The 26,761-nt window shown below is 39.9% G+C and overlaps 1 pseudogene; it reads left to right on the top strand.

Annotated features, from left to right (window-relative positions):
• Positions 1 to 15,763: 15,763 nt before the first annotated feature.
• On the top strand, positions 15,764 to 21,303 carry LOC112673195 (creatine kinase B-type-like; annotated as a pseudogene).
• The last annotated feature ends 5,458 nt before the right edge of the window (positions 21,304 to 26,761 follow it).

The raw sequence follows: 26,761 nt of genomic DNA, 5'->3' as shown, positions 1-26,761 counted from the left end.
CGGAGAACACTGCTGGAAGTGCTAGGCCCTGGAAAACAGGACACCATACAGAACAGTGGGCATTACAAGAACCCTTCTTCATAAGGCCAATACCCTCAAGAACAGAATATGTAACTGACTTTCCTAACACAGAGAAACAGGCACAGAGACTTAGACAAAGCAAGAAGATAGAGAAATACACTCCAAATTAAAGAACAAGACAGGGGCATAGCCTGAGATCTAAGTGAAACAGATATAAGTAACATGCCTGTTAGAGAATTTAAAGTAATGATGACAAACATACTCTCTCAGGATGCCTGGGTGGCTCAGCAGTTGAGCGTCTGCCTTCGGCTCAGGGCGTGATCCCAGGATTCAGGATTGAGTCCCACGTCGGGCTCCCTGCATAAAGCCTGCTTCTCCCTCTGCCTATATCTCTGCCTCTCTCTCTCTCTGTGTGTGTCTCTCATGAATAAATAAATGAATAAATAAATAAATCTTTAAAAAAATATTTCTGGACTTGAGAAAAGTATAGAACACATCGCGGAGTAATGGAAAACAATAAGCAGAAAAAAAGAAAAAAGAATTATGCAAAATGAAAATAGACTTACGGAGCACAGTGACTCCATCAAACATAATAACATTTATGTGATAGGAGTCACAGAAGACAAAGAGACAGAGAAGTGGGTAGAAAATTTATTTCAGGAAATAATAACTAAGACCTTCCTGATCTGGGAGAGGGAACAGATATCCAGATCCAGCACACACAGAACCCCCAAGAAAATCAACAAAACCAGATGTACACCAAGATATTGTAATTAAACTGGCAAAATAGAGTGATGAAGAAAAAACTTCAAAAGCAGCAAGACAGGGTCGCCCGGGTTGCTCAATGGTTGAATGGCTGCCTTCGGCTCAGGTCACAATCCCAGGGTCCTGGGATTGAGTCCCATGTCAGGCTTCCCATAGGGAGTCTGCTTCTCCCTATGCCTGTGTCTCTGCCTCTCTCTGTGTGTCTCTCATGAATAAATAAAATCTTTAAAAAAATAAAAATGAGAAAAAAATAATAAAAATTTTTAAAAGAATTGAAAAAGTAAGAAAATATATGAAAAATAATAAGAAGAAAATAAAGAATAAACCCACGAAGAAGCTAGATACAATTTTACCCTAGAGCTGAAGCTCTGCAGCCCTCTACGAGCAGGAACCTTTGTGCGAGGGAGTTGTTTGTGATGGTCTTCTGGGAGAGGGGCCTGTTTTGCTGATTCTCAGGTGGACTTGCCCTAGTGGAAATGAGCCTCCAGGGTGCAGGGAGCCAGGGCTTGGTGTAAGAGGGTCTAGACTCCACTAGGTGGCACTGTTTTGCTCCCAGAAGGCTTTCCTCCCTGATAGATGGGATGAATATAGCAAAATCCGGCTCTCTAGCCTTGGAACTGACATTTTGCACCCCGCTACTCTTCAGTGAGCCCTCACAGAAGAGAAATCACTCTTGTGTCTCTGGTTTCCATTACAACCCTGTGTTCACCCTGCCTGTACCCAAGCTTTTTATCTCAGGCATGCAACTGAGTTTCAAAACTCCAAATTTTGGGGACTCCTATGGTGTGACCCATGCTGTTCCGCCTGGGAGGGTCTCTCCACACTCTCCCAATTTCTGGCCTGTCCCAGGGAAGTGGCCACAGGACACTTTGGCAAAACAGCAAAAAGCCAACACCTAGACTCACTGTTCTCACCTGGCTTCCATGCTCCCATGCCCGGAAAAGTTGGAACACTTAGGCACCACCCATTCTTCTTGTGACCTAGGGGATCCTCAGACCATGGAGTCACTCCTAGAATTCTGTTTCACTTTGCCATGAAAGCACTTTTAAGCCAGGCACATCCTCCATGGTGGCAGAATACTAAAAGTTCCAATTTTGCACTCTGCTGCTTATTAAACTTTGCAGTAACCTCCGTAAACAGTCTCCCTATCTGCCACCATATCCATAGCTGTATCTCCCTGAATTCAAGTGCCTGCACCTCCTACCTTCCAAAAGGTGGTCACTTTTCTACTTGTAGACTTGAAGCTTTTGTTCTCGCAGACCTCTGATTGATTTCTTTAGTGTTCAGAATAGTTTGACAACTATCTAACTGTATTTGAGGAATGAGACAAGCTTAGAGTCCCCCTAATCCTCCACCATCTTAACTCCTACCCCATCTTCAATTTCTTTCATCAGTGTTTTATACTTTGCACCATATAGATCTTTCACATCTTTGGTTAGGTTCATTCCTAGATATCTTATTATTTTGGGTGCAGTTATAGAAGGGATTGTTTTTTAATTTCTCTTTCTACTGCCTCATTATTAGTGTATAGAAGTGCATCAAATTTCTGTAATTTGATTTTGTATCCTACAACTTTGCTGAACTTGTGTATGAATTCTAGCAATTTTTTGTGGAGTCTTTTGGGTTTTCTATATTTAGTACAATTCATCTGAAAATAGTGAGAGTTTTATTTTTCCTTACTGATTTGAGTGCCTTATATTTCTATTTGCCATCTGATTATGGCTAGTACTTTCAGTACTATCTTGAATAGAAGTGGTGAGAGAGGACATCCTTGTCTCATTCTTGACCTTAGGGCGAAAGCTCTAAGGTTTTCTCCATTAAGGATGATGTTAGTTGTGGGTGTTTCATAAATGGATTTTATTATGTTCTAAATTCAACAAAAGCTGAACATTTCCAAGTTATATCAGTCAAATTCACAAAATACAGACAAGGTAAAAATCCTGAAAGCAGCAAGGAAAAAAGTCCTTAACCTACAAGGGGAGACAGACCAGATTCACAGCAGATCTGTCCACTGACATACTGCAGATCAGAAAGAAATGGAAAGAAATATTTAATGTGCTGAATTGAGAAAATATGCAGCAAAAATTCTTTATCCAGCAAGACTGTCATTCAGAAAAAAAGGAGAGATAAAGAGTTTCCCAGACAAACAAAAACTAAAGGGGTTTGTGACCACTAAATCACTCCTGTAAGAAATTTTAAGGAGGACTCCTTAAGTGGAGAAAAAAAAGACCAAAAATAACAAAGACTAGAAAGGAAGAAAGAACATCACCAGAAACACCAATTCTACAAGTAACAGAATAGCACTAAATTCGTACCTTCCAATAATCACTATGAATGTAAATGGACTAAATGCTCTAATCAAAAAACATAGAGTATCAGGATGAATTAAAAAACAAGACCCACTTATATGCTGCCTAAAGACATCTATAGATTGAAAGTGAGGAGATGGAGAACCATCTATCATACTAATGAATATCAAAAGAAAGCTGGAGTAGCCATACTTAACGTATATCAGACAATCTAGATTTTAAACCAAGGACTGTAACAAGAGATTAAGGACACTACATCATAATTAAGGGGACTATTCATCAAAAACTAACAACTGTGGGTTTGTAGGTGGCTCAGTTGGTGAACCATCTGCCTTCAGTTCAAGTCATGATCCCAGCGTCCTGGGATTAAGTGACATATCAGGTACCCTGCTCAGCAGGGAGTCTGCTTCTCCCTCTCCCTCTGATGCTCCCCACTTATGCTCTCTCTCTCTCTCTCTTTCTCTCTCAAATGGATAAATAAAAAATCTTTTTTTAAAAAAGAACTAACAATTGTAAATATTTGTGCCTCTAATTTGGGAGCACCCAAATATATAAATCTATTAATAAGGAACATAAAGAAACTCATTGATAATAATAGCAATAGGGGACTTTAACACCCCACTTACAGCAATGGACAGATGATCTAAGCAGAAAATCAACAAACTAAAAATGGCTTTGAAAGACACACTGGACCAGATGTACTTAAAAGATACTCAGAACACTTCATCCTAAAGCAGGAGAATACACATTCTTTTCAAGTGCACATGGAACATCCTCCAGAATAGATCACATACTGGGTTATAATAAATCAGGCCTCAACAAGTATGAAAATAATGATATCATACCATTCATATTTTCAGACCACAATGCTATGAAACTTGAAGTCAACTACAAGAAAAAATTTTGGAAGCCTACAAATACATGGAGGTTAAAGAAAACCCTACTAAAGAATGAATGGGTTAACCAGGACATTAGAGAAGAATTTTCAAAAATACACGGAAGCAAATCAAAATGAAAACATGACAGTCCAAAACCTTTGGGATGTAGCAAAGGCAGACATAAGATGGAAGTATATTGCAATACAGGCCTACCTTGAGAAGCAAGAAAAGTCTCAAACAACCTAACCTTACGCCTCAAGGAGCTAGAAAAGGAACAGCAAACAAAGCCTAAAGCCAGCAGAAGGGAAATGACAGAGATTAGAGCAGAAATAGACAATATAGAAACAAGAAAGAAATTGAAGGTGATACAAAGAAATAGAAAGACAGGGATCCCTGGGTGGCGCAGCGGTTTGGCTCCTGCCTTTGGCCCAGGGCGTGATCCTGGAGACCCGGGATCGAATCCCACGTCGGGCTCCCGGCATGGAGCCTGCTTCTCCCTCTGCCTGTGTCTCTGCCCCTCTCTCTCTCTCTCTGTGTGACTATCATAAATAAATAAAAATTAAAAAAAAAAGAAAGACATACTATGGTCATGGATTGGAAGAACAAATATTAAAATGCCCAAACAATCTACACATTATTGTAATCCTTATCAAAATACCATCAGCATTTTCACAGAATAAGAACAAACAATTCTAATTTGCTTTGAACCACAAACAGAAGACCCAAATAGCTAAAGCAACCTTGAAAAAGAAAAGCAAAGCTGTAGGCACCACAATTCTGGACTTCAAATTATATTTCAAACCTGCAGTAATTAAAACAGCATAGTACTGGTACATAAATAGGCACATAGATCAATGGAACATAATAGAGGGCACAGAAACAAAACCGCAATTATGTGGTCAATTAATCTTGAACAAAGCAGGAAAGAATATCCAATATCTAATGCAAAACCAACAGTCTCTTCAACAAACAGTATTGGGGAAAACTGGATAGCCACATACAAAAGAATGAAACTAGACCACTTTCTTATACCATACACAAAAATAAATTCAAAATGGATTAAAAGTCTAAATCTGAAACCTAAAAACAGAAAAATCCTATAAGAGAACACAGGCAGTAACCTCGTTGACTTTTCAAGATATATCTCCTGAGGCAATGGAAACAAAACCAAAAGTAAAATATTGGGACAACATCAAAATAAAAAGCTTCTGCACGCCAAAGGAAACAATCTACAAAGCTAAAAGGCAGCCTATGGAATGGGAGAAGATATTTGCAAATGACATATCCAATAAAGGGTTAGTTTCCAAAATCTATGAAGAACTGATAATACTCAACACCCAAAAACCAAATACTCCCAATTAAAAAAATGGGCAGAAGATATGAATAGAGATTTTTTCCAATGAAGACATACAGATGGCCAACAGACATGAAAGACTGTTCTTCATCTCTTGCCATCAGAGAAATTCAAATCAAACTACAATGAGATATCACCTCACACCTTTCAGAATGGCTAAATAAAAAAAAAAAAAAAACACAAGAAACAACAAGTGTTGGCAAGGATGTGGAGAAAGGATAACTCTTGCACTGTTGGTAGGAATGCAAACTGGTGCAGCCACTGTGGAAAACATTATGGAGGCTCCTCAAAAATTTAAAAATAGAGCTACGCTACACCCCAGCAATTGCACTACTAGATATTTACCCAAAGGATACAGACATAATGATCTGAAGGGGCACCTGCACTCCAATGTTTATAGCAGCAATGTCCACAATAGCCAAACTATGGAAAGAGCCCAGATGTCAATCGACAGATGAATGGATAAAGAAGATGTGGCATATATATACAATCAAACATTACTCAGCCATCAGAATAAAATCTTATCATTTGCAACGACATGGATGGAGCTAGAGGGTATTATGTTAAGCAAAATAAGTCAATCATATGGGAAATATAAAAAAATAGTGAAAGGGATCATACGGTAAAGGAGAGAAAATGAGTGGGAAAAATCAGAGAGGGTGACAAAACATGAGAGACTCCTAACTCTGGGAAACTAGCAAGGGATAGTAGAAGGGGAAGTGGGCGGGGGGATGGGGTGACTGGGTGATGGGCACTGAGGGGGTTAGTACTGGGTGTTAAGGGATGAGCACTGGGTGTTATACTATATGTTGGCAAATCGAACGCCAATAAAAAATATACAAAAAAAAGTTAGAGAAAGACAATCATAGTATGATTTCACTCATATGTAGAATATAAGAAACAAAACAGGATCATAGAGAAAGGGATGGGGAAAATAAAATAAGAAAATATCAGAGAGGGAGACAAACCATAGGAGACTCTTAACTATAGAAAACAAACTGAGGGTTGCTGGAGGAGAGGTTGGTAGGGCGATGGGGTAATTTGGTGATGGGCATTTAGGATACATGTGATATAATGAGCACTGGGTGTTATATGTAACTGACGAAGCACTGAACTCTACTTCTGAAACTAATAATACATTCTATGTTAATTAATTTAATTTAAATAAAATAAATTTTTTAAAAGATATTTAGCTTATCTAAATATTTAATATTATATAATTCATACAAAAAAAGAAGTGGGCAGAGGATATGAGTACACATTTTTCCCAAGAAGACATCCAGAGGGCTAACAGACATATGAAAAGATATTCAACATCACTCATCATCAGGGAAATACATATGAAAACTACAAAGAGAGATCACCTCACACCTGTCAGAATGGCTAAAATTTACACAAGAATCAACAGGTATTGGTGAGGATATGGAGAAAGGGGGACGCTCTTACACTATTGGTGAGATGCAAACTGGTGTAGTCACTCAGGAACACAGTATGGAGTTTCTTCAAAAAAGTCAAACATGGAACTGTCCTTAAGACCTAGCAATTGCACTACTAGGTATTTGTATTTAAATGATACAAAAATATGGATTTGAGAGGGTACATGCACCCTGATGTTTATAGCAGCATCATCAACAATAGCCAGATTATGGAAAGAGCCCATTCACTCCTTAGATGTTATCTATTGTGCTAGAAGACTCCAAAGAAATCATTAAACCCCTTGACCTTTACAAAGACATACATAATCAGTACTATAAGTATGTATAATGCAGGATACAGGTCATAGCAAGAACAGAAAGAAGCAGTTAAGGAGAAAAAAAAAACAGTTCTTTATGGAACCCTTTCTGTTTCCCTAACTCATCTACCCACCCCCCACCTTGGGATTTTTATCATCCTTATTCTTAAGGAGTGTGAAGATCTCATCTTCTGTAACTTCTTCAAGGGATTGTAGACCCTGCCTGTTGAGAGACATAAGAATCCTGAGCTATCTGATAAATGAAGGGTCCTAGTTGTAGACTGACTTAGAGGTGTGCATGAGACCTCATCATAGGACTAGGATGCTTCCTAGAGTGCACCCATTCAGCTAATTTGTCAAATATAGTTATGCAGAATATGCAGAAATAATAGCCCCTAGAACAAAAAAGAGGACCTAGCATAATTATTATTATTACTAGTAAAAAGTTTTTTTCCACCATGACCATCCATATTTGCTAAACCAGGAAGAAATTCAAATATTGAGGGAACTAGAGGAATCAGACATTGCTTTAATTTAGATACGCATGTCTGACCTAACTCTGTGAAATGAATAAGGGGTGGTGGAAAGGGAGGTGGGTGGGGGGTTGGGGTGACTGGGTGATGGGCACTGAGGGGGACAACTTGGCGGGATGAGCACTGGGTGTTATGCTATATGTTGGCAAATTGAACTCCAGTATATAAAAAAAAGATATGCATGTCTGTTAAACCTTTGGCTACATTAGCTGAGTTTTCTGGGATATATATACACAACACTCAGTCTTAATAATGCAGAAGTTCCTCCTTGACTTCCTGTTATCTCCAAGGCCATCCTGTTTTATAATATAGGCTTTCTCATTAGTGCAACTTCAGAGGTTAACAAGGAGAACCCAAGTATAGTATCATTAAAGGCTTGTCTGGTATTGTTCATTAAGGCCTCCACATGCCTGATTCTGTTTTCTATTCCCATTTTGGGCATAAAAATAGTTAGCAGGTTATCATACAAATGAAAGACTGACCACATCCACTGATAAAGTAGATGGGGATAATTTGCAACATAGATATTTCTTTATTCCATCTCCCTTGCACCCAGGGATAACCTAGGGTACAGTGCTCTATCCATCCAGGGGTTAGCCATGGCCACAAATAGGTCCCACATAGCCATTGAGTTCCACTGTGTGCTAGTGATCTGATGCCTGGTCATCTTACCCGATTGGTAGCAAACCAATCGGTTGCTCATAAAACAATAGTATGGATGCAAGTTTCTGGGGAAAGCCATTCTAATTCATGAGTACTATTACAACTGATATCACAAGTATGATTTTTTTGTTCCCAACACAAAAGGGCCTTTTGATTTACTTTACCTACAGTAGGAGTAAGCCACATAAGTTTGAAAATAGCCATCCTTAGTATATCCCATATTATTGGGTTTAGCTGTTCCCCACAAGGCTTTTTTATCATTAATTTTGGAATTGGCAGGGCAGCCCGGGTGGCTCAGCAGTTTAGGGCTGCCTTCAGCCCAGGGCCTAATCTTGAAGACCTGGGATTGAGTCCCACGTCAGGCTCCCTGCATGGAGCCTGCTTCTGTCTCTGCCTGTGTCTCTGCCTCTCTCTCTTTTTTTCTCTCTCTCTCTCTCGAATAAATAAAATCTTTAAAAAGAAAATAAATTTTGGAATTGGCATATTGAGTCATGATTTTAATTATCTAAGGATATAACAAAGATCTTTTATGGTCTGGAGAATTCCATGTAGTATTTATCATGGGCCAACAAGAAACATTTTTATTAATATTAGAGATTTCTTTCTATGTGTTGGCATCTGGCTGGTATATCATATCTTTTTTAAAAGATTTTATTTATTTGAGACAGAGAGTGTGAGAGAGAGCATGAGTGGAGGGCAGAGGGAGAGGGAGAAGCAGGCTCCCTGGTGGGCAGGGAGCAAAACTTGGGGCTAGATCCCAGGACCCTGGAATCATGACCCGAGTTGAAGGCAAGTGCTTAACCAACTGAGCCACCCATGTGCCCCTATCATATCTTTTTTATATTGGTATAAATAATGCCAATCCATACCTTGTAGTGGAGAAATCCACCAAGGGAGGAAGCCACAAATCCAGCAAGAACTTTTCTATACGCTCTCTGCATAATGTTGAGCCCACTGCAAAAATGAGTTGGGGCCATCTGGTTTTCCTAGAGATAACTATGTAGGGAGAAACCCCAGAAAAATAAATTACTTTAAAAGCTTCATTGATCCTTTACCTACTCATCCTTCAAAGCAGCAACTATAGGTTTTCTACAGGTTTGCTGGTATAGGTGTGTGTCTCTTCTATTGGATCCTGTGGGGCTCACAATAGACAGTAAGTGCACCCAGCTTGTTACTTCCTTTAGTTTTACAACTGTAGGGGTACTAAGTAAAACTTGATAGGATCCTTCCCATTTGGGTCTAAATTGCTCTTCTGGAGATCCCAGCTTCCATTTTTTTAGTCCCTGGTGCTATAGTCCCAGAATAGCTATAATTTATTGGAGATGGAAACACCTTATTCCCATATTCTTGTATGGCCCATTGTACTTTGCTCAGATGAACAGTATACTTTAGGACTTGATTAGTTTCCTCATTGAACCATGTGGTAGTGGATAAAAAGGGCCTTCTATAAATTAACTCAAAAGGCCTTAGTTTAATGCTACCCTTCAGTGCCATTCTTATTCTCAGCAGGGCTATGGGAAGGAACTCAAACCAACTTTCATGAGTTTCTTGCAAAATTTTCCCAAAATTTTCTAAAGAGTATGGTTAATTTTTTTCAACTTTCCCTGAGTAATTCATATCTCCACGTGGAGTAGAGCTGGTAATTCCCAAGACAATGGACAACTTCTGGGTTATTTTGGCCATGAAAGAGAGGCCATTATCTCTTTAGAGGCTACAGGGAAGCCCAAACTTAGGTATTGCCTCTTTTAATAATGTTTTGGAAATTTTTTATGTTTTAAGTTTTTATTCAAATTCTAGTTAATTAGCATATAGTGTAATACTAGTTTCAGAAGTAGAATTTAGCGATTCAGAGAGGGACAAGTTGGCAGAAGAGTTGGGGTCCTCATTTCATCTGATTCCCTAAATTTAGCTAGATAACTATCAAACCACCCTGAACACCTATGAATTCAGCCTGAGATGTAAAGAAAGAATGGTTGGAACTCTACAAATAGAAAAGTGACCATTTTTTGCAAGGTAGGAGTGTGGAGAAGAGAAATGGAGGGGATATATTGGAAGATAAATGGCAAGGGGAGGGAGTCTTTGTAAGCCAGCTGCAGGAAAGTGATACAGACCTGGAGCTCAAAATCAGGACCTTAAGAAATCTGCTCCTGGGCAAGACTTTCTTGCCTGAAAGGTGATCATTTGTGAAACAGGGAAGAATCACAGGAGGGACAGTGGGGTATCAATATTCCCTGAGAAACAGAAAGAACAGGGGTGCCTGAACTGGCAGAATTCCCAAGCACTGGAGTGGGGAATTGACCTAAAAGGTTAGTGAGCATGGGAAAAGGCTCAGCTTGTTGTGCCCTAAATCATAAACCACAGACAGATGAGGTGACTGCTATCCTTGTTGGGTCCCTGCAAAGGACAGGAATAGGGCAACCATCCACCTTCCTCTGGGAGAGGTGAAGCGAGTACACACTCCCTCCAGGTGAATGCTCTCCATGTTAGGGCCCTGCAATGGACAGAAGTGGGGTAACCCTTCACTTCCTCTGAGAAGGGCAGAGTGGGTGGTTACACAGGCTACAAAAGCTCTCCATGCCAGCCCCACAAATTGCACAAATCAATGTCCCCCACCCCACTGTCTGCCTCCTAGGAGGATCTGAGTGAGTGGGCACCATAGGAGTCTGCAGAGTTTGGCACACACTGGGATCTCTCAGCTCTGGGCCAGGGCTGGGGTGCTGTCATTTTTTTTCCTTTTGCCCACAAGAGAGGCATGGAAAGCCTTCAGGGAACAAAGACCTCACAGGGCAAACAGTTGACACTGAGCCCAGCCCCCTGGCAAAGAGTGATGCAACTCTACCCGGGCACAAACACCTGAGAATCAGCACAGTAGGACCTTCCTCCAGGAGACCAGCTGAAAGATTAGGGGAAAAGCAAGTTTACTGACCAAGCAGCACTGGAAAACTCCAGGACTAGGCAAAAATGGTATATAGAAATCAAGGTTTTTTCTTATGATTCCTTTATCTTTCAGGTTAAAATTTTCCAATGTTCTTACTTTCATCCCATCTTAACTATTATATTTTATCAACTCTGTTTTTAAGCTTTTTCTTTTTTCACATTCATATTTTATAATCACGTTATATTCTTCATTTTTGGCTTTCTTTCACTGTGTTCAATTTTATTTTTGTATATATATAAGTTTTTCTTTTGGAATTTAGTACCTTCCAACATACAGAACAAAATACACTCAAAACCAAGTGGATCATTGTCTTGGCGCACTCTGTGAGATTATTATCACTCTCCCCCACCATTTCCCTCCCTCCCTTTTAAAAATTGTTTTTCTTTTACTTTGTCTTTTTTTTATGTTCTGGTCCCTGACCTCTTTGGAATTGTCTAGTGTGTATTTTGCTTAGGTCATGGTAGATATTTTTGACTCTGCTCACTTTCATAGCCATTCTGCATTAGACAAAATGACGAAAAGGAGGAATGCACCACAAAAGAAAGAACCAGAGGTAATACTCTCTGCCACTGATGTAATAGATATGGATTTAAGTAAAATGTTGGGGATAGAGTTCAGGATTACAATTATAAAGTTGCTACTTGGGCTTGAAAGAAGCACAAAAGACTAGAAAATGTCTTAGTGTAGAAATTAGATCTAATCAGGCCAAAATTAAAAATACTCTAACTGAGATGAAGTCTAAACTGGATGCTCTAACAGCTAGGGTAAAGGAGGCAGAAGAGAGAATAAGTGACATAGAAAACAAGTTGATGAAAAGGAAGGAAGATGAGGAAAAGAGAGAAAAACAACTAAGAGCCCACAAGGAGAGGCTCCAAGAAATCAGTAATAGTTTGAAAAAAATAACATCTGTATTATTGGAATTCCTCTCTGGGGGAGAGAGAGAGAGACTGAGGGAGAGAGAGAGAACCAAAGATCTATTAGATCAAATCATAGCTGAGATCTTCCCTAATCTGGAGAAGAAAACAGGCATTCATATCCAAGAGATAGAGAGGACACCTCTCAAAATCAACAAAAACTGATCAACACCCTGATATGTAATAGTGAAGCTAGCAAATTTCAGAGATTAAGAAAAAATCCTGAAAGCAGTTTAAGACAAGAGATTCCTAACATTCAGTGGGAAAATATTAGATTAAAAGCAGACCTATCCACAGAGACCTGGCAAGCCAGAAAGGGCTGGCATGAAATATTCAGGGTACTAAGTGAGAAAACCATGCAGCCAAGAATACATTTACATTATACAGCAAAGCTGTCATTCATAATGGAAGGAGAGAGAGATAAAGAGCTTCCAGAACAGACAGAACTGAAAGAATATGTGACCAGCAAGCTAGCCCTGCAAAAAAATATTAAGGAGGATCCTGTAAGCAAAGAGGGAATCCGAAGAAACGGAGAAAATCTGAAGAAACAGGGACTCTACATGTAATACAATAACACTAAATTCATATCCTTCAATAGTTACTCTAAACATAATAAATAGGCTAAATGCTCCAGAAAAAACACAGGCTATCAGACAATGAAACTAAATTCATATCCTTCAGTAGTTACTCTGAACATAATAAATAGGCTAAATGCTCCAGAAAAAACACAGGCAAACAAGACCCACCCATATGTTGTCAACAAGAGACTCATTTTAGACCTAAGGACACCTTCATACTGAAAATTAGGGGTGGAGAACCATTTACCGTGCATTTGCACGGACCTCAAAAGAAAGCTGGGGTAGCAATCCTCATATGAGATAGATTAGATTTTAAACCAAAAACTGTAGTAAGAGATGAAGAAGGAACTATATCATACTTAAAGGGTCTATCCTTAAAATTATGAATATTTATGTCCCCAGTGTGGAAGCAGGCAATTATATCAACCAATTAATAACCAAAGTAAAGAAACACATTGATAATAATACATTAATATTAAAGTATTAATAATAATCTCCTACTATTAATGTAGGAGACTTCAACACTCCACTCTAAGCAAAAGACAGATCTTCTAAGCAAAAGATCAACAAAACAAAAGGGCTTTTTGAATGACACACTGAACCAGATGGACTTCACAGATATATACAGAACATTCCATCCAAATGCAACAGAATACACATTCGTCTCAACTGTACAAGGAATGTTAAGCAGAATAAACCACATACTGGGTCACAAATCAGATCTCAAATGGTACCAAAAGATTGGGATTATTCCATGCATATTTTCAGACCACAATACTTTGAAACTAGATCTCAATCACAAGAAGAAATTTGGAAGGAACTCAAACACTTGGAGGTTAAAGAGCATCCTACTAAAGAATGGTTGAGTCAACCAGGGAATTACAGATAAATTAAAAAGAGTAATGCAAACTAACAAAAATGAAAGCACAACTGCTCAAAATCTTTGGGATACAGCAAAGATGGTCGTAAGAGGGAAGTACATTTCAATACAAACCTCTCTCAAAAAATGGGAAAAATCTCAAATACACAAGCTAACCTTACATCTAAAGGAACTGGAGAAAGAAGAACAAATAAAGCCTAAACCAAGCAGGAGAAGAGAAATAATAAAGATTCGAGCAGAACTCAATGAGATAGAGACCAGAAGAACTGTAGAACAGATCAACAAAAACTAGCAGCTGGTTCTTTGAAATAATTAGTAAGATAGATAAACCCCTAGCCAGACTTATTTTTTTTAAAAAAAGAGAGCAAACATTCAAATTAATAAGATCATGACTGAAAGAGGAGAGATCACAACCAACAACAAGGAAATACAAATGATTTTAAGAATGTATTATGAGCAAATATAGGCCAACAAATTAGACAATCTGGAAGAAATGGATGAATTCCTGGAAATTTATAAATTACCAAAACTGGGGGGATCCCTGGGTGGCTCAGCAGCTTAGCACCTGCCTTCAGCCCAGGGCATGATCCTGGAGTCCCAGGATCGAGTCCCACATTGGGCTCCCTGCATGGAGCTTGTTTCTCCCTCTGCCTGTGTCTCTGCCCCTCTCTCTCTCTGTGTCTCTCATGAATAAATAAATAAAATCTTTTTAAAAAAATTACCAAAACTGAAACAGGAAGAAATAGAAAACCTGAACAGACCCATAATCAGCAAGGAAATTGAAGCAGTCACCAAAAACCTCCCAAGAAACAAGCCTCCAGGGCCAGAAGGCTTCCCAGGAAAATTCTACCAAATATTTAAAGAAGAAATAATACGTATTCTACTAAAGCTGTTTCAAAGATTAGAAATGGAATGAAAATTTATAAACTTATTCTATGAGGCCAGCATTACCTTGATCCCCAGATCAGACAAAGACCACATCAAAAAGGAGAATTACATACCAATATACCTGATAATGGATTAAAAAAAGCAAAGACTTATTTCACTCAGCATAATACCCTCCAGATCCCTCGGAAAAGGACAAACATTATATGGTCTCATTCATTTGGGGAATATAAAAATTAGTGAAAGGGAGTAAAGGGAAAGGAGAGAAAATGAATGAAAATATCAGCGAGGGTGACAAAACATGAGAGATACCTAACTCTGGGAAATAAACAAGGGGTAGTGGAAGGGGAAGTGGGCGGGGGGTTGGGGTGACTGGGTGATGGGCAATGAGGGGGGCACTTGGGATGAGCAAGCACTGGGTTTTATGCTACATGTTGGCAAATTGAACTCCAATTAAAAAAGAAATCAAAGACAAGAACCATATGATCCTCTCAACTGATGCAGAAAAAGCATTTAACAAAATACAGCATCCTTTCCTGATTAAAACTCTTCAAAGTATAGGGATAGAGGGAACATACTTCAGTATCATAAAAGCCATCTACAAAAAGCCCACAGTGAATACCATTTCAATAGGGAAATGCTGAGAGTTTTTCCCCTAAGGTCAGGAACACTACAGGGATTCCGACTCTCCACACTGTTGTTCAACATAGTAATAGAAGTCCTAGCATCAGCAATCAGACAACAAAAAGAAATAAAAGACATTCAAATTAGCAAAGGAGAAGTCAAACTCTCCCTCTTCCCAGATGACGTGATACTATATATGGAAGACCCCCAAAGACTCTACCCCAAAGTTGCTAGAAGTTATATAGCAATGCAGCAATGTGGCAGGATACAGAATCAATGCCCAGAAGTCAGTGGCATTTCTATACACTAACAATGAGACTGAGGAAAGAGAATTTAAGGAGTCAATCCCATTTACAATTGCACCCAAAAGCATAAGATACCTAGGAATAAACCTAACCAAAGAGGTAAAGAATCTATACCCTAAAAACTACAGAACACTTCTGAAAGAAATTGAGGATGACACAAAGAGATGGGAAAACATCATATGCTTATGGATTGGAAGAATAGATATTATGAAAATGTCTACGCTACCCAGAGCAATCTACACATTCAATGCAATCCCTATCAAAATACTATGGTCTTTTCTCATGGAGTTGGAACAAATAATCCTAAGATTTGTATGAAACCACAAAAGACCCTGAATAGCCAGAGGAATGTTGAAAAAGAAAACCTAAACTGGGGGCATCACAATGCCTGACTTCAAGTTGTATTACAATGCTGAAATCTTCAAGACAGCCTGGTACTGGCACAAAAAGAGACACATAGATCATTGGAACAGAATAGAGAACCCAGAAATGGACCCTCAGCTCTATGGTCAACTCATCTTGAACAAAGCAGGAAAGAATAGCCAATGGGAAAAAGACAGTCTCTTCAATAAATGGTGTTGGAAAAATTTGACAGCCATCTGCAGAAGAATGAAACTGTACCATTCACTTACACCATACACAAAGATAAACTCAAAATGGATGAAAGATCTAAATGTGACACAGGAATCCATCAAAATCCTAGAGGAGAACACTGACCTTAGCCACAGCAATTTCTTGCCAGACATGTCTATAAAGGCAAGAAAAATAAAAGCAATAATGAACTATTGGGACTTCATCAAGATAAAAAGCTTCTGCATAGCAAAGGAAACAGTCAATAAAACTAAAAGGCAACCTTCAGATGGGAGAAGATATTCGCAAATGACATATCAGATAAAAGGCTAGTATCCAAAATCTATAAAAAACTTAATCTCAACACCAAAAAAACAAACAATCGAGTGAGGAAATGGGCAAAAGACATGAACAGACATTTCGCCAAAGAAGACCTACACATGGCCAACGGCTGTGAAAAATGCTTCACATCACTTGCCACCAGGGAAATACAAATCAAAACCACAATGAGATACCACTTTACACTGGTGAGAATGGCTAAAATTAATAAGATAGGAAACAACAAATGTTGGCCAGGATGTGGAGAATGTGGAAACCCTCTTGCAGTGTTGGTTGGAATGCAAGCTGGAGCAGCCACTCTGGAAAATAGTGTGGAGGTTCCTGAATACGTTAAAAATAGAGCTACCCTATGACCCAGGAATTGCACTACTGGGTATTTATCCCAAAGATACAGATGTTGTGAAAGGATGGAATGCCTGCACCCCAATATTCATAGCAGCAATGTCCACAACAGCAAACTGTGGATGTCCTTAGAAAGATGAACAAATAAAGAATATGTGATTCACACACACACACACACACACACACACACACACACAATGGAATATTACTCAGCCATCAGAAGGGATGAATACTTACCATTTATATCAATGTGGATGGAACTAGAGGGTATTATGCTGAGTGAAATAAGTCAATTGGAGAAATAAAATGATCATATGGTTTCATTCATGTGTGGAATATAAGAAATAGTGAAAGGGACCATAAGGCAAGGGGCAGAAACTGAGGAAAAATTAGAGAGGAAGACAAACCATAAGAGACTCCTAACTCCAGGAAACAAACAAAGGGTTTCAGAAGGGGAGGTGAGTGGGGAGATAGAGTAACTGGGTGATGGGTATTAAGGAGGGCATGTGATGAGATGAGCACTGGGTATTATACTATATGTTGGCAAAATGTACTTAAGTAAAAAGTTTTTTAAATAAATTTAAATTTTTTTAATAAAAAGAATTTCTTGGCTTGAAACAACACTATGGGGGATAAGGAAAGAAGACTTGCAGAATGGGAGTAAAGAGTTTCAAACCACACATTTGATACCAGTCTTGATCTACAATATATGAACTCCTCAACATCCATTTCCAATCAAGATAGGGCAACAAGGATAGTATTTTCCTTCTAACTGGAAGCAACCAAAATTCAAGAAAATACATGAAATAAGTTTTAAAGAACTAGACAGTAAGCAACCAAGGATAGTGATCCCTGAGAGATGGGAAACAAACTGGGTGAGCATTAAGATTGCCTTAGCTAACTGCCTTGAAATAATTTCCATTCCAAAGCACAAGGAAAGGGAGCCAAGACAGAGTTCAGCAGACTTCCTGCATTTAGGAGATGAAACTGAAAGTCTAAGACCAAGACGTCATGAATTTGTATATAAAGAGTACCTGTGATAACAGGACTGCACAAAGAAGAATGTCAACAATTAGTAAAGCCCCCCCTTGAGAATTTAGCAGACTATCATTATGCATGTGAGGAAACTACCCAAGGCTTTCAAAAGAACTATCAGAAAAGATTAGACAGAACAGTAACTAGTGTTTACACAGGGCTTGGGACACTGGCCACTAATATCAGCCAAACTACAAAAGCTTATAATTCACAGAACATTGGCAGGGTACCCCATAAAAGTCTTATCTCGGTAGTAGAAAATAATAATCCCTAGACTGAGCACTGCTCTGGATCTTTCTACCAAATCCTAAAAGCATGAACAGTACCAAACTATCTGAATAACTTAACTGCATCAAAGAACAAAGCTCAAGAAGTTTAAATTAAAAAAAAAAACAGCAATCAAAAAAGTTGTATTTACAATGTGAATCCGGTAGTTAATAAAAGATTACCAGGCATATGAAAAGACAGAAAACACAATCCATAATGATAGCATTCAAATAAAACTGACTGACCCTGGCACAGATTCTGAATTAGCAGAGAAGAGTATTAAATGTTTATTAACTGTATTCCATATGCTCACAAAAGTAAATAGAAGAATGATACTTTTAAAATATCAAAATTGAACTTCTACAGTTGAAAACAACATCTGATTTGAATCAATACACTAGAAGAGTAAAAAGCATACTAGACAATAGAAAAGAAAAGAGTAGTGAACTTGAAGAGACAGAAACCATCCAAATTGAAACACATAGAGAAAACAATAATCCAAAAAATGAAAGAGAAAAACATCAGTGAGCTGTGGAACAACTTCAAGCAACCTAACATTGATAATTGGAGTCCCTGGAGGAGATCAGGAAAAGAGAAAAAATATTTGAAGAAGCAATGGCCAAAACTTTGCAAATGAGATAAAAACCATAACCTACAGATCCAAGAAGCTCAATGAACTCAAATCACAAAAACATAAATTAAAAAAATGCATTGTAACCAAATTGCTCAAAAATAAGACAAAATCTAAACATAACTAGACAAAAACCCTTAAGTATAGAGAGGAAAAATTAAAATGGTATGAGATTTCTCATTGGAAACAATACAATATACTGGAAGACAAGGAAATAAAATTTTTATACTACTGAAAGACAAAACCTCTTTAGTTGAATTCTATATCAGGGAAAAGTATCTTTCAAAGACAAAGTCATAATAAAGACTATTTGGACACAAAAAAGCTGAATGAATTCACTGTCCAACAGACTTACAATACAAGAAATATTAAAGGAAGTTCTTCGGATAGAAAGAAAATGATATCTTACAAAAATCTGGAGCTACAGGCATGAAAAGTACCAGAAGTGGTAACTGCATGAGTAAGAATATATTATATTTAAATCTCTTTAAAAGAGAATTTAAAGTATAAAAATAACAATATTGTAGGGTTTATAACATCTGGAAGAATAAAATTTGTGACAATAGCACAAAAGCCAGGGGTGGAGAAATGGAAGTATATTGGTTTTAGTTTTATATTACATGTGAAGTGGTAAGACATCCTTACAGGTACATTGGGATGAATTAAAGATATCTACCATCAACTCTATGGCAACTACTAAAATAACATAATAATTAATTATAACTAATAAGGAGAAGAACAAATGGAATCACACAAATCAGGATCTAAAAAGAAGAAACGCGGGAAAGTAAAACAAAGTATACATAGGACAAACAAAAAACAAACAGCTACACAATGAACTTAAACCTAAACATATCAATAACAACATTAAATATAAATGGCCAAAACACCACCTAAAAGGTGGAAATCATCATATTGAATTTTAAAAGCAAGAACCAACTCTATGCTGCCTATGAGAAGTACGCTTTAAATATAAATATAGAAATAAGTTAAAAAGTAAAAGTTTGAAAAAGATACCATACCTAAAACTAGTCTAAAGAAAGCTCAGTGGACTCCACCCCTAAATTGCTAGAACTCACAGGAATTCAGCAAAGTGGCAGGATACAAAATCAATGCACAGAAGTCAGCTGCATTTCTATACACCAAAAATAAGGCAAAAGACAGATAAATCAAGGAGTCAATCCCATTTACAATTGCACCCAAAACCATAAATACCTAGAAATAAACCTCACTGATGAGGTAAAGGATCTGTAATCTTAAAACTATAGAAAACTTCTGAAAGAAATTGAGGAAGACACAGAGAAATGGAAAAACATTCCATGCTCATGGATTGGAAGAACAAATACTGTTAAAATGTCTATGCTACCCAGAGCAATCTACACATTCAATGCAATCCCTATCAAAATACCATCAGCATTTTTCACAGATCTGGAACAAACAATTCTAAAATTTGTTTGGAATCAGAAAAGACCTGGAATATTCAAAGGAATGTTGAAAAAACCTGAAAGCATCACAATTCCAGATTTCAAGCTGTATTACAAAGTTATAATCATCAGGACAGTATGGTACTGGCACAAAAACAGACACATAGATCCATGGAACAGAATAGAGAACCCAGAAATGGACCCTCAACTCTATGGTCAGTTAATCTTCAACAAAGCAGGAAAGAATATCCAATGGAAAAAAGACAGTCTCCTCAACAAATGGTTTTGGGAAAATTGGACATCCACATGCAGAAGAATGAACCTGGACCATTTCTTCACACCATAACAAAAATAGACTCAAAATGGGTGAAAGATCTAAATGTGAGACAGGAATCCATCAAAATCCTAGAGGGAAACTGAGGCAGCAATCTCTTTGACCTTGACCCCATCATCGAGGACCGGCACAGCAGCTACAAGCCCAGCGACAAGCACAAGACCGGCCTCAACACCAACAACCTGCAGGGCGGCGACGACCTGGACCCCAACTATGTGCTGAGCTAGCGGGTGCGCACAGGTCACAGCATCCATGGCTTCTGCCTCCCCCCGCACTGCAGCTGCGGGGAACACCGAGCCATTGAGAAGCTCGCAGTGGAAGCTCTGTCGATCCTGAACAGCGACCTGGCAGGCCAGTACTACACGCTCAAGAGCATGACCGAGGGGGAGCAGCAGCAGCTCATCAACGACCACTTCGTCTTCGATAAGCCCGTGTCGCCCTGCTCTTGGCCTCGACTCCTGTCCACGACTGGCTGGACGCCCGCGGCATCTGGCACAATGACAATAAGACCTTCCTGGTGTAGATCGTCGAGGAAGACACCTGCGGGTCATCTCCATGCAGAAAGGGGGCAACATGAAGGAGGTGTTCACTTAGTTCTGCAACGGCCTCACCCAGATTGAAACACTCTTCAAGTCAAAGAATTACGAATTCATGTGGAACCCTCACCTGGGCTACATCCTCACCTGCCCATCCAACCTGGGCACAGGCCTGCAGGCAGGTGTGCATATCAAGCTGCCCCACCTGGGCAAGCATGAGAAGTTCCCGGAGGTACTCAAGCGGCTGCAGCTTCAGAAACAAGGCACAGGTGGTGTGGACACAGCTGGTGTGGGTGGAGTCTTTGATGTCTCCAACAGACCACCTGGGCTTCTCAGAGGTGGAGCTGGTACAGATGATGGTGGACGGTGTGAAGCTGCTCATCGAGATGGGGCAGCGGCTGGAGCAGGACCAGGCCATCCATGACCTCATGCCTGCCCAGAATTGAGGCCCCAGCCCGCATCTGCCACCACCACCAGCCCCGCTGCTTCCTAACTTATTGCCTGGGCAGTGCTTGCCATGCACCCCTCTGATGTTTGCCACTTGGAGGCTGAGCCCTTAGCCTCACTATAGAGACTTCTGTCGCCCTTGGTAGAGTTTGTTTTTGTGATGGCTAAGATGTTACTGATGCTGAAATAAACTAGAGTTTCGGCCTACTACAAAAAAAAAAAAAAAAAAGATAAAAAACTTTTGCACAGCAAAGGAAACAGCTGACAAATCCAAAAGACAACTAACAGAATGGGAGGAGATATTTGCAAATGACATAGCAGATAAAGGGCTAGTCTCCAAGATCTATAAAGAACTTATCAAACTCAATGCCCAAAGAATAAATTCCAATCAAGAAATGGGCAGAAGACGTGAACAGACATTTCTCCAAAGAAAACATAAAAATGGCCAACACACACATGAGGAAATGCTCAACATCACTTGGCATCAGGGAAATACAAATCAAAACCACAATGAGATACCACCTCACACCAAATGGCTAAAATTAACAAGTCAGGAAATGACAGATGTTGGCAGGGATGCAGAGAACAGGGAACCCTCATACACTGTTGATGGGGATACAAACACCAACAGCCACTCTAGAAAACGGTATGGAGGTTCCTCAAAAAGTTGAAAATAGAGCTACCCTATGACCCAGTAATTGCACTACCGGGTATTAACCCCAAAGATACAAATATAGTGTTCCAAAGGGGCATCTGCACCCCAATGTTTATAGCAGCAATATCCACAATAGCCAAACTATGGAAAGAGCCCAAATGTCCATTGACAGATTAATAGATAAAGATGATATATATATATTACTATATATTATATATATGTGAGAGGTGAGATATATATATGTATATATATTACTCATGAATTAAAAAAGTGAAATCCTGCCATTTGCAACAACATGAGTGAAACTAGAGGATATTATGCTATGTGAAATAATCAGAGAAAGTCGATTATCATATGACCTCATTCATATGTGGAATTTAAGATACAAAACAGAGGATCATAGGGAAGAAAGGAAAAAATTAAACAACACAAAATCAGAGAGGGAGACAAAGCATAAGAGACTCTTAATTATAGGAAACAAACTGAGAGTCACCGGAGGGGAGGTAGGTGGGTAGATGGGGTAACTGGGTGATGGACATTAAGGAGAGCACATTAAGGAGACTGCTACTTCTGAAAACAATAATATATTATATGTAATTAATTTAATTTAAATGAAAAAAGAACAGAAAAAAGAAAAACCATGTGATTAACTCAGTAGATGAAGAAACACAGAAAATCCAACTTCCATACCTGAAAAAAAACTTGGTACCTCATGCTGCTAAAGGGAAATACAAAACAAAAAATCTACAGGGGAGGAGCAAGATGGCGGAAGAGTAGGGTCTCCAAATCACCTGTCTCCACCAAACTACCTAGAAAACCTTCAAATCATCCTGAAAATCTATGAATTCGGCCTGAGATTTAAAGAGAGAACACCTGGAATGCAACAGTGAGAAGAGTTCGCGCTTCTATCAAGGTAGGAAGACGGGGAAAAAGAAGTAAAGAAACAAAGGCCTCCAAGGGGGAGGGGCCCCGCGAGGAGCCGGGCTGAGGCCGGGGCGAGTGTCCCCAGGACAGGAGAGCCCCGTCCCGGAGACGCAGGAGCTGCACCGACCTTCCCAGGCGGAAAGGGGCTCGCAGGGAGGTGGAGCAGGACCCAGGAGGGCGGGGATGCCCTCGGGCTCCCGGGGACAGTAACAGCAACTGCGCGCCCAGGAGAGTGCGCCGAGCTCCCTAAGGGCTGCAGCGCGCACGGCGGGACCCGGCGGGACCCGGAGCAGCTGAAGGGGCTCGGGCGGCGGCTCCGCGGAGGGGGCTGCGCGGCCCCGGGAGCAGCTCGGCCGGGCTCGGGCAGAGGAAGAGGCTCCGTGCAGAGGGGGCTGCGCGGTTCCAGGAGCAGCTCGGAGGGGCTCGGGCAGAGGAAGAGGCTCCGTGCGGAGGGGCCAGCGCGGTTCCAGGAGCAGCTCGGAGGGGCTTGGGCGGCAGCTCCGCGGAGGGGGCTGCGCGGCCCGGGAGCGCGAATCCAACAGCGCAGGCTCCGGAGCACAGGGCGCCGGGACTCAGCCCAGGATCCCGCCTCCCCCGGGACAGGCAGAGGCCGGGAGGGCCCAGGACAGCAAGGACGCTCCTGCCCCAGCTGAGCAGATCAGCGGCCCCGCCCCGGAGCCTCCAGGCCCTGCAGACGGAGAGCTCTGGAGTTACTGCGGGGGCTGAATCCAGGTTTCCAGAGCTGCCCCGCCACTGGGGCTGTTCCTCCTGCGGCCTCACGGGGTAAACAACCCCTACTGAGCCCTGCACCAGGCAGGGGCACAGCAGCTCCCCCAACTGCTAACACCTGAAAATCAGCACAACAGGCCCCTCCCCCAGAACACCAGCTAGACTGACAACTTCCAGGAGAAGCCAAGGGACTTAAAGAACACAGAATCAGAAGATACTCCCCGGTGGTTCTTTTTTTGTTTGTTTGTTTTTGTTTTTGTTTTTGTTTTTTTGTTTTGCTTTTTGATTTGTTTCCTTCCCCCACCCCCTTTTTTTCTCCTTTCTTTTTCTTTCTCTTTTTCTTCTTTTTTTTTTTTTTCGTTTTTTTTTTCTTTTTCTTCCCTTTTTTTTTCTCTTTCTCTTTTCTTTCCTTCTTTCTCTCCTCTCTTTTTCTCTTTTTCCCAATACAACTTGCTTTTGGCCACTCTGCACTGAGCAAAATGACTAGAAGGAAAACCTCACCTCAAAAGAAAGAATCAGAAACAGTCCTCTCTCCCACAGAGTTACAAAATCTGGATTACAATTCAATGTCAGAAAGCCAATTCAGAAGCACTATTATACACCTACTGGTGGCTCTAGAAAAAAGTATAAAGGACTCAAGAGACTTCATGACTGCAGAATTTAGAGCTAATCAGGCAGAAATTAAAAATCAATTGAATGAGATGCAATCCAAACTAGAAGTCCTAACGACGAGGGTTAACGAGGTGGAAGAACGAGTGAGTGACCTAGAAGACAAGTTGACAGCAAAGAGGGAAACTGAGGAAAAAAGAGACAAACAATTAAAAGACCATGAAGATAGATTAAGGGAAATAAACGACAGCCTGAGGAAGAAAAACCTACGTTTAATTGGGGTTCCCGAGGGCGCCGAAAGGGACAGAGGGCCAGAATATGTATTTGAACAAATTCTAGCTGAAAACTTTCCTAATCTGGGAAGGGAAACAGGCATTCAGATCCAGGAAATAGAGAGATCCCCCCCTAAAATCAATAAAAACCGTTCAACACCTCGACATTTAATTGTGAAGCTTGCAAATTCCAAAGATAAAGAGAAGATCCTTAAAGCAGCAAGAGACAAGAAATCCCTGACTTTTATGGGGAGGAGTATTAGGGTAACAGCAGACCTCTCCACAGAGACCTGGCAGGCCAGAAAGGGCTGGCAGGATATATTCAGGGTCCTAAATGAAAAGAACATGCAACCAAGAATACTTTATCCAGCAAGGCTCTCATTCAAAATGGAAGGAGAGATAAAGAGCTTCCAAGACAGGCAGCAACTAAAAGAATATGTGACCTCCAAACCAGCTCTGCAAGAAATTTTAAGGGGGCCTCTTAAAATTCCCCTTTAAGAAGAAGTTCAGTGGAACAGTCCACAAAAACAAAGACTGAATAGATATCATGATGACACTAAACTCATATCTCTCAATAGTAACTCTGAATGTGAACGGGCTTAATGACCCCATCAAAAGGCGCAGGGTTTCAGACTGGATAAAAAAGCAGGACCCATCTATTTGCTGTCTACAAGAGACTCATTTTAGACAGAAGGACACCTACAGCCTGAAAATAAAAGGTTGGAGAACCATTTACCATTCGAATGGTCCTCAAAAGAAAGCAGGGGTAGCCATCCTTATATCAGATAAACTAAAATTTACCCCAAAGACTGTAGTGAGAGATGAAGAGGGACACTATATCATACTTAAAGGATCTATTCAACAAGAGGACTTAACAATCCTCAATATATATGCTCCAAATGTGGGAGCTGCCAAATATATAAATCAATTATTAACCAAAGTGAAGAAATACTTAGATAATAATACACTTATACTTGGTGACTTCAATCTAGCTCTTTCTATACTCGATAGGTCTTCTAAGCAAAACATCTCCAAAGAAACGAGAGCTTTAAATGATACACTGGACCAGATGGATTTCACAGATATCTACAGAACTTTACATCCAAACTCAACTGAATACACATTCTTCTCAAGCGCACATGGAACTTTCTCCAGAATAGACCACATATTGGGTCACAAATCGGGTCTGAACCGATACCAAAAGATTGGGATTGTCCCCTGCATATTCTCGGACCATAATGCCTTGAAATTAGAACTAAATCACAACAAGAAGTTTGGAAGGACCTCAAACACATGGAGGTTAAGGACCATCCTGCTAAAAGATAAAAGGGTCAACCAGGAAATTAAGGAAGAATTAAAAAGATTCATGGAAACTAATGAGGATGAAGATACAACCGTTCAAAATCTTTGGGATGCAGCAAAAGCAGTCCTAAGGGGGAAATACATCGCAATACAAGCATCCATTCAAAAACTGGAAAGAACTCAAATACAAAAGCTAACCTTACACATAAAGGAGCTAGAGAAAAAACAGCAAATAGATCCTACACCCAAGAGAAGAAGGGAGCTAATAAAGATTCGAGCAGAACTCAACGAAATCGAGACCAGAAGAACTGTGGAACAGATCAACAGAACCAGGAGTTGGTTCTTTGAAAGAATTAATAAGATAGATAAACCATTAGCCAGCCTTATTAAAAAGAAGAGAGAGAAGACTCAAATTAATAAAATCATGAATGAGAAAGGAGAGATCACTACCAACACCAAGGAAATACAAACGATTTTAAAAACATATTATGAACAGCTATACGCCAATAAATTAGGCAATCTAGAAGAAATGGACGCATTCCTGGAAAGCCAGAAACTACCAAAACTGGAACAGGAAGAAATAGAAAACCTGAACAGGCCAATAACCAGGGAGGAAATTGAAGCAGTCATCAAAAACCTCCCAAGACACAAGAGTCCAGGGCCAGATGGCTTCCCAGGAGAATTTTATCAAACGTTTAAAGAAGAAATCATACCTATTCTCCTAAAGCTGTTTGGAAAGATAGAAAGAGATGGAGTACTTCCAAATTCGTTCTATGAAGCCAGCATCACCTTAATTCCAAAGCCAGACAAAGACCCCGCCAAAAAGGAGAATTACAGACCAATATCCCTGATGAACATGGATGCAAAAATTCTCAACAAGATACTGGCCAATAGGATCCAACAGTACATTAAGAAAATTATTCACCATGACCAAGTAGGATTTATCCCTGGGACACAAGGCTGGTT

The sequence above is a fragment of the Canis lupus genome, chromosome X, assembly GCF_003254725.2.
Source record: "Canis lupus dingo isolate Sandy chromosome X, ASM325472v2, whole genome shotgun sequence".
Lineage (NCBI taxonomy): Eukaryota > Metazoa > Chordata > Mammalia > Carnivora > Canidae > Canis > Canis lupus.
The sequence above is the reverse complement of the archived record's forward strand: the minus strand, read 5'-3'. Positions and strand labels throughout refer to the sequence as shown.